The sequence below is a fragment of the Stegostoma tigrinum genome, chromosome 13 (assembly GCF_030684315.1).
Source record: "Stegostoma tigrinum isolate sSteTig4 chromosome 13, sSteTig4.hap1, whole genome shotgun sequence".
NCBI lineage: Eukaryota > Metazoa > Chordata > Chondrichthyes > Orectolobiformes > Stegostomatidae > Stegostoma > Stegostoma tigrinum.
This window is the reverse complement of record NC_081366.1, coordinates 44,153,125-44,168,026: the sequence shown is the minus strand read 5'-3', so window position 1 is coordinate 44,168,026 and position 14,902 is coordinate 44,153,125. Positions and strand designations below refer to the sequence as shown.

The following is a 14,902-nucleotide window of genomic DNA, read 5'->3' as shown; positions in this document are numbered from 1 at the left end:
TAGCCTTCTTCTCTCCAATGAGAACAGACGCAAGTCCCTCAGCCTTTCTTCATAAGGCCTTCGCTCCAGACCAGGCAACATCCTGGTAAACCTCCTCTGCACCTTTTCCAATGCTTCCACATCCTTCCTATAATGGCTCACAGGACAATCCATTGCCATTTCAATTATGAGGAGGTTTATTTCTGACTTCAGTATCCCATGCTAAAAATTGAGCCCAGGTCTTAGTTAAAAAAAAACTTTGTAATAAAAAAGCACACTAGGTTAGGTCCTTAAGGAGTAAATATGTTGTTTTTTTTCTCTTTTTATTACCAAGGAATGATGGATAATTGATTATTCTCTGTGAAAACTGTATGTCTTCAGTTCTCCGTATAGTTCTTCTAAAATATTTGATAGTTTAATGCTGAACCTTACCTTGACAGAATGCTTTCAGGCTGTATCCATAAAAAGTGGAGAATTATGTTGTAGCACTGATCATATTTCTATAGCCAGTATGAGGTGGAAGGGTTTTTCAGTTCCAAGCCTGGGTTATACTGCAGTTTAGTGAGATACTGAACACTTTTAAAGAATGCAGAGTACACATGAGGGATTAACTGTTAATGCTGGACCTAATCTTATATCTACTATTAAAACAAAGCCAAAAACTGAGATGCTGGTGCATTAAGATATGTTTACAGTCCAAATTAAAAAATGCAAGTTACACAATTTCTATTTTTACATCACAGTGATAGATGCAGTGTTATATTTGGGCCCACTTTGAGTTTCTAAAACTGCATTCTTCTCTCTGGACCCGAAAAATGTTTTCATGAAGTCATCATAAAGTGATCTGAGGGGCAAATGTTGTGAATTTAAACTACCTGCAGGCATCAACTTTGCTTTACCAATATTAGGAAGACTAAGTTCTCTTCCATATTTCATCCTTTAATATGTATCTTTTTTAATAAACTATTTTTCCAACTAACCTGTTCAGAGGCGTTTTTACATACCTCTGGAGCAGATGGGGCATGAACCCAAGCTGTCTGGTGTGCTTGTAGGAACACTAACATTGCACCATAAGAGGGCCTATATGCTAATAAGTACATGGCAATGCCTGAACCATTTGTGTACTGAAAGGCTCTAAGGCCCTTTCCATCCTAATGCTAACTTTCTCTCCTTTCACTCTATCTAAAGAGAGGCCAAGTCAACACTATTGGAGAATCATTATGTCAATTCATAGACTTTTTTTTAACTGTAAGAGAGGATTAAAACCTGAATTTTACTAATTGGGTGGATGCCTGACATTAGCAAAAAATAGTTGTCACTGCCATACAAACAGACAGCCAGCAGATATGCCCTGCAAACTTTCAGGGGGTGGTGGAATGACAGCAGGGTGGTGTGGCCGGTTAAGAAGCTGCAGTTACTATCCGATTTAGGACACAGTAGGCCACCCTGAGAGAGGGTTAGCAATTCAGCAGCATATCATCAGTGCCACCAGGAGTGATGGCCAGGCTGAAGCAGCCAGTCTATAACAGGTAGGCAAGAAAGTATTTTGCTTTAAAAGTTTAGCACTGGGTCCACAGTCTGTTTTAGTTGCTTCTCTCCTCCCATCAACAACATATAAAAAAGAAATTTCAGTCCTTTTTCAGTTCTAAAGCAAAGTGGACAAGTGTTAACTGTGCTTATCTCTCCACAGATGCGGCCAGACTGCTGAATTTCTCCAATGTTCTGTGTTTTTACTTCAGATTTCCTGCATTTGTAGTAATTCTCTTTTATCTGTTTCAGTGACGTTGCTTGACTATTAAATGTTAACAGGATGCTATAATAACATCACAGTTGGAATCTTAAAAGATCCTGAGTAATAGGGGTTATAGTGAGATTTGCAGCTGAACTGGATGAGAAGTCCGGCAAGGCTTATCGTAACATCAGGAGCAACTCATTTCATCCTCTATGCTTTTGCCAAGTGACAATGTAAACTTCTCACTAGGCAGTAGTTAGTTGCCAATTAAGGAGACTGTAGCTCATTAAACCTGTCATAAATCCAACAACTCAGCTGATTAATATTCAGCTTTCTTTCTTCCCAAATGCATTGGCAACTAGCATTGAAAGATTGCTGCAAGGTCACCAATGGACAGACATCTGAGGCCTTGGAGTCTACAGGACAGCGAGTTTTGGCAGTGGCCATCACTGTGGGCTCCTCAGGGGAGTGTAAAGGATTAGAGAGGACATCATTTGACTGTAATGTTGCCACTCAGGGTATAGGCAAGGCAGTTGGAAGTATAGTTCAATGTTGTGGGTCTCCACATGGGGGAGATGAGCTGAAGTGGCCTGTTGAGATAAGACAAAGTAATAGCCCTCTTTTTTTAGATTAGATTCCCTAGAGTGTGGAAACAGGCCCTTCGGCCCAACAAGTCCACAGCACCCCTTGAAGCATCCCACCCAGACCCATTCCCCTATAACCCACACACCCCTGAACACTATGGACAATTTAGCACGGCCAATCCACCTAGCCTGCACATCTTTGGACTGTGGGCGAAAACTGGAGCACCCAAAGAAAACCCACGCAGACACGGGGAGAATGTGTGAACTCCACACAGACAGTCGCCCAAGGCTGGAATTGAACCCGGGTCCGTGGCACTGTGAGGCTGTAGTGCTAACCACTGAGCCAGCGTGCCGCCCAACTCTGGATATACCTGCAATGAGGAGAAGTTGGTGCTGATGGTATCCACTGTAAGCTGCATTTCCTGCTATCATTTACCATTCTTTAGAGATGAAATTCAATTGGAAAAGGGCTGGGACAACATCCACAATAGGCAGAGTAAGTTTTACTTTCATGGACATAAGCTTGGGATCCATGTCCACTAGACACTAGGATAGTTAAGAGGCAAATACACAAAGAAAATATTACAAACTACAGCCACATTTCATTTGTAAAGATTTCATTGTTCATTTGAAATGCATGCAGGGTGAAAGTACGTAGGGTTTAAATGATGGTCAAAGACAATTTGTCCTTGCAAGCTGAGCATTGACATCTCAATGATGCTGATGTTGACAGCAAAGAGTTAAATGGAGGGGAATGATGGCCAAAGACAATCTATTGCTTGTACAATGAGTGCTGTGGGAGGCAGACACTGTCACATCATTGGCTGTCATGAGGGAAGGCATTGGTAGTAGTACTGTCACTGACCTAATAATCCACAGCATCTGCCTAATATCCTACGGGTGCTTAGTCAAATCACACCATGCCAATGGCGAAAATTGAATCCAGTTTTAAAACTTTGCATTTAAGTAAGTAAAATGTTGACTTTTAACAACAGTGAATTTTTGTAAAAGTCCATTTGGCTCATTCATGCCCTTTAGGAAGGAATATCTGCCATCCTTATCTGGTCTGAACAAGATGTGATTCCAGACCCACAATATGGTTGATTCTTAACTGCCGTCTGGGGTTACCCAGCAATACTCACATCACTTGCCTTTTTTTCTTAAAATGTAATTTTAATAATGGTTTGCACATGAATGTAAAGAAATGTTGAATGATTGATGTGAGTGTGGGGCTCTTGCCTGGTGCTGCCCCTGCCTCTGAGGCAGGAGGCCTAGGTTCAGTACTACCACTCCTGAGGTATGTTAAAACATCTCTGAACAATTTGACTATAAGATATCTTGAAGTGGGCCTGGAGCGGACAGTGAGTTACAGCCAGCCCTCAATTTTTTATGTAATGTGTTGTTCACTCAACTGATACAGAACCTTCACTAATTTGGTGTGCATGCTGACGCTGAAGCTGAATAAATGATGGAGACGTGTCTTTTGTAAATAGGGTCCAGTATGTCTGAGCACATGGAGGACTATGCACAGCCATCAACTGTAAGATGTGCCACCACTGACCTAAGAAATGTTTTCTCTCCTAATGTTTCCAAAACAGGTCATGTCCAATGAGAATCTTGACGCCAGCCACAGTGAGATATTGGCCAATGTGTATGTCTCCCTGAAAAGGTAAGGGTGGATGCAGGGGGCAGATGTCAAGCCTAAGAGCACTTGCCTTACATCCTTTCTCTCACTATGTTTCAAGTTACGTCTAGAGAGAGACTTCAGTTATCCTGCCGTAAGCAAACACTCCAGTTTTATGACAGTCTAGATGGTTGCAAATTCATATTCTGTGTAATAACGATGGACATGGGGTTTACCTCATGTCAGACAAGAATTGAATCAATATCAGAAAAAGTATCAATGTCCTTGGAGCAATCCTTGACATTAGTAAGTATGAAATTTCTTTGTATTGTTCATGTACATCTTTTCTTAATCCACTTTGGAAACTTGCAGTGAATTAAGCTTGAAGTTGCAAAAGCCTTTGATTGCAATGTACATCCATATTGTTTACTTTTTAAAGAAGTATTCATGTTACACGAACCAATGAAATTAAGGATTAGCATTTGTCAGAACACCTCTGTGTGCTTGACTGATGGATAAAACTAGTGCAAACAATCTTTTATTAAATACTCTCTCCTTAACCCCATAAAAATGAAAACATAATGGATGTATTCCTGGCTGGAAAGGCAGCAGTTACTCGTGCATGAAGTTTTATACATTGGCCACTGTTTGAAATCGGCGGTACTTAACTACCAATTCAATATCTAAATCTTCACCTCTCTGCCTATAGATGGCCAAATCCCTTCTCCTTCTGCTTTCTAGACAGCCCTGTCTTGTGGAGTTGTAGGTCCTGGGGTGACTACAGCATTCATCACCGGATACACACCCTTGCGACTAATGGAATAGATGGTGTTTGCTGGAATAGGTGGGAATCTCAGGTTTTTGCACACTTCTTCCACTTTGTATGTTTATCCCCTGCATCTGTGCCTGAAGGATCAAGATGGCCAAAATGGTGGATTTTTGTCAGATGCTACTTCTCCAAATTATGTGGTCTTGGATTTGTGCTTCCCATGAGCTATGGAGTTATAGCATTTCATCAAGGAGTATTTAAAGAAGTTCTTATGGCATTTCTTCTACCCTTTGCTAACTACTCACCATGATGAATCTCAGAGAAGAGAGCTTATTTCAGAAGTCTTGTTGATAATGTGAACCACCCTACTCTGCTGATTTACTATAACCAATGCCTTGATGTTTGCCTGAGAAAGGATACAATTGTTTAGTCTATTTACAATAAGAGTGTTTATTCTGACAGTGAGTTGGCAAGAGTTTACAGGGGCATCACTGGCGACACTTCTTAAGGAATTTGAAGTATCTGCTGGCCATATCCTCGCACATGTGCTGTCTGCAGTAGCTGTGCCATTTCATCGAATCCTGACTGTGCAGAAGCAGGCCATTCAACCCATTGAGTCTACACCAACTCTCCAAAGAGCACCTCATCCAGACTCACCCCCTACACCATCTCTGCACTTCCCATCCTAGGCACCATGTGCAATTGGCATGGCCAATTCACCTCACCAGCACATTTCTGGACTGTGGGGGCACAGGGAGAATGTACAAACTCCACACAGTAAGGCACCCAAGGCTGGAGTTGAACCCAGATCCCTGGAGCTGTGAGGCAATAGTGTTAACCACTGTGCCGACCCATATACTTCTGCCCAAAACCCATGATAAAACTGTTAAATCATTTATGTCCAAAGCTTTTCATAGGAGAATGATCAAAATATTCTGACAGCAACTAATGCATTCAGATATTCTGATTTCCTCCTTGCAAAGCTTTACTTTGAGATTATTGACAAAAGAAATATAAAACCATTTTAAGCTAATCACTTAGGTAGTCTAAACATAGGCATGAGTAACAGGTTTTTCAGATAAAATTGTGAATTTATGAGGCATAGGGTTGAATTTTCCCCACCACTGAACAGCAATAGCGAGTCAGTTAGGAAAATGCAGTGAAATCAGAAAAATCAGATTCCTAATGTTAAGAAAAAAAGGCAGATTTTGCAATTAAGTTTTGCATAGCAAGTTTTGAATCTCAGTAGTGGGTGGGGAGAGGGCAGTTTGCATTTATTTACATATTATCAGTACCAAATCTCACCTCATTGACATTCAGTTTCCACCGGATAAAAACTAAACAGTGACAATTCCAGATGTGAATGTCAGAATGGGTAGTGATGGCTCAACTCACTGCTTGCTTTTCTGGGGCTCTATTTTGGAGAGTAGGCTCAAGATCTTAGGTTACACTGTATCGGCAGAAAATGCCTGTGTCCTCACATCAGCGTGGCACATCTCCAAGTCTTGGAATGCAGTTTTCCATGTCAATGTTACTCTTTGATGCACCCTGACATCCCTCATTGTAATGCTGCAGGCAGGCCGCTCTGCAGGCAGGGACAAGTATCCACCTCATTGATTGGAACAGGGTGCAGTACAGGGCTCCTCGCTGGGTCTCTCAACACTCACTTGTCATGGTTGTCAGCATTAATCAGACAAGTGAATAGACATATTGCTATGTACATTGTTGTGTCAATGTCACACTTGCACTATATGCCAACAGATTACACACTGTAAACACATTACATAGGTTTCATACTAATGGCCATATCTAAAAGTTTAAGTGATGTAATCCTCAGTCAAATCAAATGGTGTATTTCAATAGGGAAGCTCGAGAAGTTAATTTGTGGATTTGGAGGCAGCATGCCAAAATGCTGAGGGGAATAATTGTGGAGGGGGATAAATCATAGAAATGCAAAATAGCTGCAACCACACCTGGAGATGATGGAGTTTTTTTTTGCCCAAGCATGCAGGCATGTGAAGCACATGCAATGTCCAAATTTATAGCGTAAAAATTCTGGTCCCAAGCAATCTTGATATTATCATTGGTCATAATAAATTGAGCACAGTTATTTAAAAGCCTCACTAACAGGCCACAATTCATAACAGCAATCCAAAATCTCATAAGATACACAAGCGGTTTTCTCTCACCGCGAATTGTTAAGTAGTTGCAGGCATGCAATGCTGCCTTCTGTGGGTGATGTGGGTGGGGGTGGATGGTAGAGGCCACAGTGACTGAACTGCACTTACAATCTCAATGGTATTTGTGCAGCATGTCTTGCACTGCATGATTTGGAAAAAGATCCACAATGTCAATAATCCATTTAGAGGCATTACCATTGACCAGCAGGATGCGGGAGTGACCTCTTCTGGACTATTGTACACAGTTTTAGTGGCCCCATTATCGGAAGGATATTGTTAAACTGGACGGGGGTCAGAAAAGATTCATAAGACCATGAGACATAGGAGCAGAAATTAGGCCATTCGGCCCATCGAGTCTTCTCCACCATTCAATAATGGCTGATAAGTTCCTCAACCTCATTGTCCTGCTATCTCCCTGTAACCCTTAATCCCCTTGATAATCAAGAGCCTATCTATCTCAGTCTTAAGTGTACTCAATGACTGACCTCCACGGCCTTCTGTGGCAGTAAATTCCATAGATTCACCACTCTCTGGCTGAAGAAGTTTCTTCTTACCTCCGTTCTAAAAGGCCTTCCCTTTAGTCTAAAGGATCCTAGTCTCCCTGTCAATGGAAGCATCTTCTCAATATCCTCTCTGTCCAGGCCGTTCAGTATTCTGTAAGTTTCAATTAGACCACCGCCCTGTCATCCTTCTAAACTCCAATGAATATAGTCACAGAGTCCTCAAATGTTCCAAATTTACCACAACGTTGCTGGGAATGGAAAGTTTGAGATATGAGAATAGACTGGAAAATCTGGGACCTTTTCCATTGAAGGATAGGAGGTTGATGGGTGACCTTATTGCGGTTTATAAAATCATGAGGGGTATAGATAAGGCAAATGACAAGAGTCAACTTCAACGGGAGTTCAGAACTCAGGGATGTTTTTTCTAAGGTGAGTGGAAAAAGATTTAAATAGGACATGAGGGGCAACATTTTGCACAGAGTGGTTCATCTGTGGAATGATCTGCCAGAGGAAGTGGCAAATGTAGGTACAATTACAATGTTTAAAAGACATTTGAATAAGTTCGTGAATAAGAAATGTTTGGAGGGATATGGGCCTAGCGCAAACAGGTGGGAAGACTTTAGTTTGGGAACATGGTTGGTGTGAACTACTTGGGCCAAAGAATCTGTTTCCATGCTGCATGCAGTCTCTATGTGCCACTGTATGAAGGAGAATACGAAACCATCATTTATGTGATGTAAATACTAAGCGTTCACATTGCTAAGGAACTGTTTTGATTGTGATAGCCCCCTTGCAGACTGATTGGAACTGTGACCAATGGATTCCCATGGCTGTCGTGCAATGAAAGCACACAGAACTTGAGGAGAAGCCAACAGGTACTCTGTGCACATGGCTGAGAACTTTGTTGTGCAACGTCCTGCTTGATGCTGAGTATGAATGCAATTCAATCCATTCTTGGATGAGGACCATCATTGAGCAGAATGTAGGCCAGCTGAAGATGAGGTTGTGATTCTTGATTTGGTTTGGGTCCTGGCAGTCCAGTGTAGACAGTGTGTACTGTGTAATTCCATCACGCTGTGCTCTGCATGTTTAATTAGGTAAAGAGGAGAAATAATGGACTCTGCAGAGCTGGGAAACCAGCAGCAATCTTCTAACAAGAAATGACAACATTGAGCAGTAGGAGCATTTTCTTCAACGTTATTGAGCATTGGGCACTACAAGCCAGGCAGGACTAATTGACATCTGGTTCCAATCGAACCAAGCTGGGTACAGTGATTAGTCATTGACTGTAAATTTGTTGCTGTTCAAAGCGCAAGTGTCCCCATTTGTTCACAGAAGCAATCGCAGGCACTTTTGCTTGTTTTTCTTCACTTTCTGTGTTGTTGTATGTAAGTGGATGTTTTCAATCATTTGAAGGCTTTCCACCATGTGATGCACCCACATTGACCAATAAGAAGATGACATGCTATGTTGAGTGTTAGAGAAAGATTAGCACCCCCTTGAACAGGGTTCAAAGATGGATAGCACGAAAGATGGACAATTCTTGTAGCGGCAGGATATGTTCTTGTATTTTCAATGAAGTGCCACATATGTACTCTCAGAAATATTGCATTTTGTTCCCCTCCCACTACATGCACTGTGAAAGGCAGCTCCTGGCTGGCAGCACTTGGCGCGATCTATGGCTGGGTTTCAAATATGGAGCCTATAGAAGGAATGCCAGGAGGTCCTGGCAATGGCAAGTACTTTGGCATCGCTGAGAAGGGTGCTATAGAAGTGTGGTGCATTGATAATGATGAACACTGACAGAATTGTGAGTTAACTCAATCGAGCCCAAGAAAGAAACCCTCATGAAACTCCATGAAATTGACATGTAACCAAATTTTGGTCAAATTCAACTATAATTTGAATACAGCAAAGCCAGAGCACTTCTCATTATCATTAGCTGGTACCAATCAGATCAGAAAAAAGTTACAATTTTGAAATGAAAAATATTCCTTTTAATAACAATCTTGAAACACTTCAATATTTTGATACAATCAGTTCATACGTTGCTCACATTATTGTCAACAGTAAACAGCTTTTATTTCTATGGACTAATTATAATAAAGGCACAATTATATGTTTGGCTACAAAGTGAAACCGTGCTTGTTCATGTTATGTTATTGAATACAGGTAGCGTTTTGAATGAAACTCGTTCTACGTAACTAAAAGGAAACCTAAATATATAATTTTTAAAATGCTGTTCGCATTTAACTACAAAATATTCAGCCAAGTATCATCCTTTTTCACTTCCTGACTGAAATTGGTCAGTTTATAACAAAGAACAAAGAAAATATTTGGACAACAATGCCTCCTGCAACTTCATTATGCTAATGATATTTCAGTTACTGAGGCCAACATTAGCATTTCTTTCCCACCTCTTGCATTTTTCTCCAGCGTACTTCCTCTCCTGCTACCCCTTTCTATTGCTTTTCAGAACTGCTACAATGAAAGTGGTGACAAGTTTCAGAAAACAGTAAATTTCCCCAATAGGAAGAGAACATCTTGTGGCCACATATCTCTTCTGCTTAGAACTGAACATTGCTCCAAAACATTTGTAGAGGATCTCAGGATGTTATGACTCTGATGTTAGATAATATATCCAGGCTCCTTTACTTCTAGTTTCTTGACATCAACCATTTCAATCACTCCACAAATACAGGTTAAGCCTTCAACTGCCAAGGGCATGTGCTCTGAAATTTCCACCAAACAGCACAATACTCTCTCACTGCTGATCCAGAACTCCCAATAAAATGCTAATGGCCCAATTAGCAGCCACTAGCTGAGTTGCTGTCCAGCAACTGATGGAGAGGATGGACTGATTACTCAATGGACCATAAAGGGTGGTGAAAGCACGGTGTAGTGATAATGTTACTAGAATAGTAATCCTGAGGCCCAGGCCAAATCTCTGGGGCATGGGGTTAAATCCCATGACAGCAACTAGGGAATTTAAATTCAGTTAATAATTCTGGAACGTGAAGTTAGTCTTACATGTCACAGCTGTGAAAATAACACTAATAGTGTAAGGGGCCATGTATTTTACCTTTTGGGCATTAAAACTGAAATGAAAATTGCACATTTTTATGAAGCTAAAATGTCAGGAGAAATTTGCAGCTTGAAAATCAAGTAGTGACTTGTTTTTAACTATAAATGATTAAGTTGTCTTTCGATCAGTGAAGTTTCTACATTATTGATACACAGTAGCACCAAAAGTCTTTGGGTTAATGAAAAGCATGACTGATACTGGTACCTCAAAATACAGGAGTTATAACTACTGCTCAGGTACTAGACACATACTTGCATAATTTGTTACTGATGGTTACACACCAATTATACATTTGCTGAATGGTAACCCTTCCTATGATAAATATGTCAGTCTGCCCTGCTGGTGCCTTGATGGCAGTCAATCATATCCCAAACATTTGAGAAGCCCACTTTTGTCACAAAATCTCCTGCTCCTTCTGCTTGGCAGCGTGGTAGGTAGCAAAGGCCACATATCACCCAACTCATCTAAACATTGCATCAGTAAAGACCTCTGTACAGCAGAAAGGATCAAATCATAAAGACATTCAAGGCAACTCTTACCTTCATGGTTATTGTTATTGAATGTTACTCTCATATTATTGGAGACAATCTCCCCAATGAGCATGCCATGTGACTATGGATCTTAAGAGCCTGAGTCTCCTGTGGCACTGTCTCCAACACCTCTGAGTAAGTCATTGTGACTTTGTCGACATGGTTAGGCGCTTGGAATCTCCTAGCATTCCTCTGTTGTATCCTGCCCTCAGTGCTTCTTTATTCTGTGCAGGTCGAGCAATATCTGTCAAATCAGATGGCTGTTGTTCCCAATCATTTGGCCTTCTCTTTCTTCTCTTTCTCCTCCTCCACCCCTTCTCATCCTCATAGGACGTAATGTTTTCCACTGAGACCACCATCTCCATCTTGCTGCAAACACACACTGTAATGCAGATGAAGTGTGGCCATTTAATGAATGTGCCTGCAACCTCTTGGTTTGTAACACTTACAGGTGACTATAAAACCAAATCTTACACTAAGGACAACTCACAAACCACTGAATGGCTTGAACTGCTAAAGTCTGGTCCTGAACTCAGCTGCAGCCTTTAAAACTGCCCTGATGAGGAAACAAAGAAAAAATGAGTAACCCACCAAGCATTTTATTGATTTTCAAGCCAAATTATCGTAGTCATCAGACTACTTAGATTTAAATTGGCAATTTAAATATGATGAGCAGTCTTCTAATTTTGAGCACTGTAGTCTCATATGTTGATGTTGGGAAAGCAACCTAACAGACTCCAAATCAGATATCACATTGCAGGTAAAGAGTAGTCTCATTTTTAAAACATATTTTTCAGCCATTTTTTTTTCTCCCAGTTAAAAAAGCTGTTCATGTTTTATTGGAGTCAACAAGTGTCTATAATCCTCTCTTACTGAAACCAAGCATGACTGTAACTTAAAATCTGGAAGGCTTGGGACCAAATCCTTTATGGACTTTGAAATATGTTTGGGTTATGGATTAATGATAGTATGCACATCTACAAATCTATGAAGCAGTAAACATAAAACAGAAATATGCTGATATCCATTATTTTACTAAACCAAATTATCTATCTTCTATGTTTCTATTCCAAGAGCTAGAGAGAAGTTAAGAAGGAGAACAATTGAGAAAACAAAAGCACAGTGAGATGCTGAGAGAAACACCAATAGTGAGGGATGGCAAAAGAGATTGAGAGCAAGGGGCACAGACAGAAGTGGAAAAGTAGGCCACCAGACAGATGGACAGAAAAATCAAATGGTTTTATTGCCAATGTTATTCAGACTCTACAAGCCTCTGATTGTATTCTACACTTAGTCCAAAGATCAGATAAGCCCATGTCTCTTCAATTTAATGAAACTAATAACTATGGATACTGGAAATCTGAAACAAAGCCAGAATTGCTGGTGAAACTCAGCAGGTCTGGTGGCATCTATAAGAAGAAAGCAGAGTTAATGTTTCAAGTCCGTAACTCTTTATAAGTTCTGAAGGTAAATATCTGCCCCAACTTATCTTCCTCAATGCCCTTATCTAACTGGCCATGACAGTTTACCATGTTTATTTGGAATTCAATTTGGAATGCTCTAACCTTATATTTCTGAATTGCACAGCAAATGGTGTTTACCATTGCACCAGTGGTTGGTGTTGATGCAACAGTTCTCACTTAAAGCCTTATTTTCTCTTTAGTTTTCACTTCCAACATGCATAGAAGGTTGATTATTTAGACAAGTTAACCTGACATTTATTGTGTGTATAGGAGTGAGGAAAAAAAAGATAGATTTAATTTCAACTTGTAGACAGTATTACAATAATATCCTTGACATGGCTGAGCTAGGTTTTAAATAATCAAATCAGATGCAACATACCAATAACTGTTGTCAGTATGATGAAGATGAGTAGAAACCAATTTTCTATTTAAAACATTACTGAGCTATTATTTTGCATGAATGATTAGTATTAAATTGCAGATAAGTTTAGTGCATGCTTTCCGAGTTATTTCCTTGCAGTTTACTTTACAAGATGGCTAATTTAAGTAGTTTGCTCACAAACACAATCCTAATCCTTCAGTATCCTGAAAGTGTGTTGCTGCATTCTGAAGAGATTCAGCAATATTGTCTGTCAGATATCATTGCTTTAACTTTATTTCATGTATTCTGGATAAGTGTTTGGCTATGGAGTTTATAAAAATGATACATACTTTTACAATGGGCTTTTATGCAAGCCATTTTTTTAAGTATTCCAAAATAATACAAACCTGTTATATATTAGGGAAAAATGCATTCAAATATTACATGCCGAATTAAACTTCCTTTCTCCTCTTCAACAACTCTAAATGGCCTTCTTATTCCCTTTCTGTGAAACTCCCTGCAATTGCTCTTGGCACTGGTTTGCTCTTGCTGTTCTTTTAACCCCAACTGAAAATTTAATTTCCAATTAATACAATCTACAGGACCTATGAATTCTAAAAGCAGCACGGTGAAAAGATGAGAAATTAAAATAAAATGTTCAATGACTGTAATTACTTGTCTTCAAGTAGTTGGCAGCTGAGTGTTTTGATAATTCTCTGAAGAAAACCTAGTTTGGTGCAATGGTAAACCACTCATGAATTAGAATGATGATCTTTTGTAGAATCACAGAATCCCTGTAGGGTGGAAAGAGGTCATTTCGCCTGTTGAGTCTGCACTGACCCTGTGAAGGACATTCCACCTAACTGCACTGCCCCCCTCGCTCCCCTCCCCACTATGCTCATAATCCACATTTCCCATGGTTAATCCACCGAGCCTGCATATCCCTGGACACTACAGGGCAATTTAATATGACTAATCCATCTGACCTGCATATGTTTGGGAGAGGAAACCAACAAAGACACAGGGGGAATGTCCAAACCCCATACAGAGTCACCCTAGGCTGGTACTGAACTTGGGTCTCAGGTGCTGTGAGGCAGTATTGCTAACCACTGAGCCACTACGCTACCTTTTTTTTAAACTCCCCTCACTGGGATCTTCTAGAAAGGACCCTTAAGTTTAAATAGTTCATATTCTCCACTTCTAGCTGCAATCCCTGAAATGGTCATCACCTCTGGGTATTTCAATTAGCTGGTTAACAATGCAGAATAATGTCAAAAGTGTGGGTTCATTTCCTGCACTGACTGAAATTGCCACGAAAGGACTTTCCTTCTCAATCACTCCTCTTGCTTGAGGTATGGTGATGCTCAGATTAAATTACCCTGTAATGAGAGAGCAGACCAATGGTCGAGTAAAACTGTAGTTACTTTTCGCATGCCAATTGCACATTGCTCACCAAATGTTCAGCTTGTATTTACCATCCAAGCAAACATTTTGTTTATTATTTTGTCAGTATAAATTCGATTGATTTTGGAATGTTCTGAACAGAGGTCCACGTGTTACTGATCAAGCTTTATTTTAAAAGAAAGGTATTTTCAGTCATTATTACATTAAATCACCTGTTACAACTGATGCAATAAAGCCATTGCTTTGGAATCAAGCCTACAACAGACTTGATAAGTATTTTCAATCAGCCTTTTCAGACATGTTTTGACACACGTCTGGGGCAGGTGGGATTATGAACCGGCACCCTCTGCATCAGAAGTAGCGCCGGAGACCTCCTTAAAAACCGGACTTGGTAACTTTGTCTGTGTTGTCCCCTCAATAAGGTACTGAGTGTTTTCTTTAAATAACGGTGCTGAGGGAATATGTCCCAATGAGACAGAAAACAAGCAAGAGAATTCCACCACTGTTTTCTCAGTTATCTTCCTGCAACCAACACCACCAAAAATGCAGCTTGCTTTTTGATTGTCACTTTGGAGCTTCGGGATGTTGTAGCCTATATGTAAAAGGCGGAATCGATTCCCCCTGTATCATAATGTTCGCTTATCAGGGGCGTGGGAGAAATTATGAAGAGTTTGAGGTTCTCCACGAA

At 40.4% G+C, this 14,902-nt stretch overlaps 1 pseudogene; it reads right to left on the bottom strand.

Annotated features, from left to right (window-relative positions):
- Positions 1 to 1,049: 1,049 nt before the first annotated feature.
- LOC125458584 (U6atac minor spliceosomal RNA) lies at positions 1,050 to 1,163 on the bottom strand (annotated as a pseudogene).
- Positions 1,164 to 14,902: the final 13,739 nt, after the last annotated feature.